Here is a 5,111-nt window from a genome sequence, read left to right as displayed (position 1 = left end):
CTCTTGTTTACGCTGAATGGAAATAAAGAAGAACGTGACAATGATATGGTGGCAAGGAGGGGACACGTGTCACGGTTTGGAGCTATTGAGTCGGCGATTCAACTTATAAATATCTTAAACGAATAATTAGGAAAACTGGATATATTAAAACACAAGTAATAATATATATGAGTTACTAATATAAATGACATTAGCAACATTAACAATAAAAGATATACGGTGAAGCATTACCAAAGCTACGTTCACCGAGAAGTACCGATATTTACTCATATCGACCAATTTTGAACTCGATAATATAATATTAACTAAATTTTATTTTAATCAAAGCAAATAAAAAATATTAATAATAGTAATAATAGTAATAATAATCTTATCCTTTCTCGAAATATCATGTTATGATAAAAATTATATAAAAATCCTAATTAATTTAAATTCTAGTTATCATAAAATCAATTATGTAAAATATCTTATTATAGAAAAATTATATAATAACCTTAATTTATCCAAGTTCAAATGATAATAATAATTATAAAAATCAATTTAATTTTTCTTAATAAAATAATTTTTAAGAAATAGTTCAGATTAATAGAATAAATATAATTAAGTTAAACTTTAATAATCCATAAAATTCTATTTAATTACTTTTGGTAAAATAGTGTTCTTAAAACTAAAATCTCAACAAATATAATAATTCATAAATAATTTAACTATTTAATTTTCAAAAACTTAGGATGTTACACACACACTCTCACCCTAACTCTAACATTCATTCTCGGCTGCCACTCACCCCTTACCCACCCTTACTCACGAAACACACACACAAACTCACATAGAGAGAAAAGAGAACAGAAGACAAAGAAGATAGAGGGAACATAAGATGGGGAGGAAAGGAGAGACGGTGCCGGTGAAGCTGGGAGCCGTCGTCGTCGTTGAGCATGAGCAGAAGAGAGGGAGGCGTTGAGAGAGTCAGCATGTGAAGAGAGAGAGAACGCATGCGAAGGGCAACGCCGCTGGAAGGGAACCTCACTATCGTCGCCTCTAGAGTCGGTATGAACTATTGTGCTGCCATCGAGGAGCTCGAAGGGAGGAAGGAGGGATGTCTCGCTACTGTCGTGCTCTGTTGCCGCGCTGCTGCCGATTGGAGCTCACCACTGAGCTGCTGCATCTTCTCCGAGCCGTTGCACCACCAAAGATGCCAACCGAAGTAGCCACCGCTGCTGTTCTTCTTCACCGTACCCTAGCTTTCCATTATTTCTGTCAGATTCTGTTCTTGCCAGTGAGGACCATCGGAGCTACTGCTGCTCCATTCTTTTGTTCCTCTTAGATTGCAGTAAGTATTCTTGTTCCCAAACCTTCACTGTTAGTGTTCTGATATTAGTTTGTTAAAGATTTTGAGGTGTTGATGTTGTAGGGTCGAGTTACCGTGATCGCATGCTGTGTTTATGGCTGTTGCTACTATAGGGAGTCATCGAAACGGCTAGTACTGTTGTTGTTGTCACAATTATGTTATTGCCGTTGGTTCAGTCACGTAGTTGAGTTATGTTTGAGGTAGGAGATTTTTCTTACACTGATTTTATTTCAAGGAATTATTACAAATCAATATCGATGTAAAAATGTATTTTTAGTGATTGTGCGAGTCTTATGGATTAAATTAGACTGTGCTGGATAAGTGTGATTGATTAAATGCTCAAATAGATTATGGCTGCTTTGTGAGACTAATTAATGAAGTTGGTATGTTTGTGGTTATATACTGTGATTGGTTTTCCGATATGGTTACTGGAATTCTTGATTATGTTGATTTCTTTAAGTTTGTATTGTTGTGGTAGTGGTTTAATGAAAATTTGATAGAAATTATGATAAATTGAGTATCAAGAATCCTTTGTTTCAAAAAGTTGCTGGCGGAAGGATTGGTGAATTAATGAAAATTATGAAACCCTTGAAGGGTGAAAAAGTCCGAGTTTTAAGGGAGGTTCTGTCGAAAATTTTATAAGAGTTTGAATAAAATTGAATAATAAGAATAATGGAAATGGGTATTATTTTAATAAAGGCTAGAGACTTTGTCTTGAGGTTTAACTTGATTGCTTCAAATAAAGAATTATGTTTTGCGGAGTTTTAGTGAAATCTAAAGTAATAAAAGTGGATCGAAGAATTAGTGATAAACCCCGTTTTTAGGGTTTATCTTGTATGAATTTTGAGGGTTTTATCGATGTTCCTTCACACATATTCATAGAAAATGCATGGTTTTGTGTTTCCTTCCCAATTTTGCTTCATGAAAGAAAACAAGCTTCTTTTACACTAAATATGCCATATTTGAATCCTCTCCTATTACCATTCGATGCCGTGATCTATTTGTTAAGTGATTTCAGAAGTCATAGGGTAAGGATGGCTTGGAAGAGAGAAAGGACGCATGCATGAAGGGAAGGAGCATGGAAATTAAAGCATGGGAGCTTGAGCAGTGACGCGCACGCGTACCTTGCGTGTACGCGTGGATGCGCGCTACTGGATCGGCGCGAAGGAGCCAAAGCTAGAAGCTGGCGCATTCGCAAGGCTGGGCCAGAACTTCATGGACGCGCACGCGTTCTTTACGCATGCACGAGGATTGTGAAGACCCCAGGGACGCGCACGCGCACTGTACGCCTACGCATCAGTGCTAGCACGTGATTTTTTAGTGAAAACATACTGAGCGATTTCACAGGAGCTGTGGGGCCCAATTGGAACTATTTCTGGCGCCAAAACCTATAAGAAGACCAAGGGATGAGGAGGTTCTCATTCATTCACTCATTTTTAGATAATTTCTAGTTAGTTTTGGAAGTTACATTTTGTAGAGATAGAAACTCTAACTTCTCTCTAGGGTTTTGCCTTTCAAATTGGAATTCTCTTGGATCCATTGGTGAGATCTATTGTCAATTCACTTCTACATTGTTTCAAGTTGTAGATCTAAATTCTTCTACTCTCAATTTAGTTCTTATTGTCCAAGTTACTTGTGGATCTTAGCTTTTGGATGTTATTACTTTTATTTCCATTAATATATTGAGGTAATTCATGTTAGTAGTTGTCAATTGTTAATCTCTTGTTGTTAATCTCAAGTTTTCTTCTCAATTTTACAATGCCTTTCACTTTTGCTCTCCAAGTGTTTGAGGAATGCCAACTTTAGCTATGGAGTAGACTTTTCATACTTGGCTTGGGGGTTGAGATATTAGAGACACTTGAAATATTAATGTCTATTGTTGATAACCAATTGGAAATTGCTAATTGGTTTGCATGTCACTAAAGCTAGACTTTCCTAGGGTTAGACTAGGACTTGTGAACCCAAATTGATTACTTTCACTTGACTTTCCTTTATACAAGAGGTTAACTAAGTGAAGTAATAACTAATTGTGGTCACAATTGATAGAGATAATGATGATAGGATGTCCAACTCTCATTCCTAGCCAAGGCTTTTATATTGCTTGATTTCTATTCATACTATTGGCTTGTTCGTTGATTGCATGAAACTCCAAAACACCAATACACTTCTAACCAATAATGTGCACCTTGGAGCACTCCTAGGGAGAACGACTCGGGACTCATACTCTCGGTTATTGATTTTAGATTGTTTGATATGGAATTGCGTGTCGGTTTAGACTATACTACGATTGGATTCATTGATAAATTCTTTACCAGCATGAGATCACTCATCAATTAGCTTATTTTATTTTGATTAACTATGAAAAGGATTACGTTTTTGGGACATTTTAGTGGTTTAAAGTAATTGTTCAAAACTAAATGATTATGTTTCAATTAAGATTATGGTTGGGGAAATAAAATGACTTTTCAGCCTTTTTGGTGAAAAGAATTTGGGAATTTTTAAATGGTGCAGAAAAAGTTTGCACTATGGCAAATTTTTAGCCCAATTTTGAAGGGCCATAACTTGGCACTCCGAACCTAAAAATTTATGAAACTTATTTTGAAATGAAATTGGGGATGTCTAGTTTTATACCATTGAAGAATAGAGTCAAAACAAATTTTATATTAATTTAAAAAATTGTAGTTAAAACTGAATTCTGCAAATTTTACAGCAAAGGTAGCAGAACTAGGTTATGCGCGTACGCAACTAGCCTACTTATGCATCATTCACTAACCCTCAAGGAATTGAGTTAGATTTTGCACATACACACGAAACCTACATATGCACCAATATGCAGATTTTCTGGAAATGGTTATTTTGAATTGTTAAGCCTTTCTAGCGAGCTTGTAAAAATATGTAACCTCCATATGAAGTTTAATAACCATTTTAAAGGCTTTGAATATGTTAGGAGTAGGTATAATGAGTTTTATTGAATCTTTCCTCGATAAAAACTTGTTAAATGAGATATCAATGTTGTGGAGATGGTGGTTTATCCCGCCCACAGTGATGACGGTGATTTTATCCTGCTCAGGACTCGAGAATTATTAATCTTGTGATAAATATGATTATGATTGAAATGTGAATATTGACTTGTCAAGGATGTGGGAAAAGTGGTAGGAAACTTTTCCTTGATTTTATTCCTCCACATTCTCTTACAGAGTTGCGATGTAGATGTGGGGAGGTTAGTAGGGCACTATCCCTCAATTTATTCCCCCACATTCTCTCTTGATTGTGTATGCTGGATGTGAAAAAGGTGGTAGGGCACTCTCCCTCGATTTATTCTTCCACATTCTCTTTTAATTGTATTTTGTTAGATGTAGGAAAGGTGGTAGGGCACTCTCTCTTGATGTTTTCCCTTACATTCTCTCCTATTGCAAGGTGAAAAGGCACTCTCTTTCGTTTTATATGGCACGACCTCACAAGAAAATGTGGTAAGGCACTCTCTCTCGATGTGTTCCCCCTTATGATATCTCTAGGAGAAGGTGGCAGGATACACTCCCTCGATGTAGTCCTCCTGGGGATACGTAACAAAGAGACCATATCTGAATTAACTACCAGATGTGTCGAGATCTAACAATTTAACTGACATGTGAGTTCAAGACTAGTAGGACAGGCATGCATCATACTACATTTGTTTGTATATTGCTTGAGATTTTTTGTTTGTTCACTACAAAAAATTTTGGTTAAAACGGTGGTTTTTTAGCGTTATTACAATGGTTTGAAC

Source organism: Arachis ipaensis, chromosome B5 (genome assembly GCF_059453495.1).
Source record: "Arachis ipaensis isolate K30076 ecotype BB chromosome B5, ASM5945349v1, whole genome shotgun sequence".
Classification (NCBI taxonomy): Eukaryota; Viridiplantae; Streptophyta; class Magnoliopsida; order Fabales; family Fabaceae; genus Arachis; species Arachis ipaensis.
Note: the sequence above shows the minus strand (reverse complement) of the source record.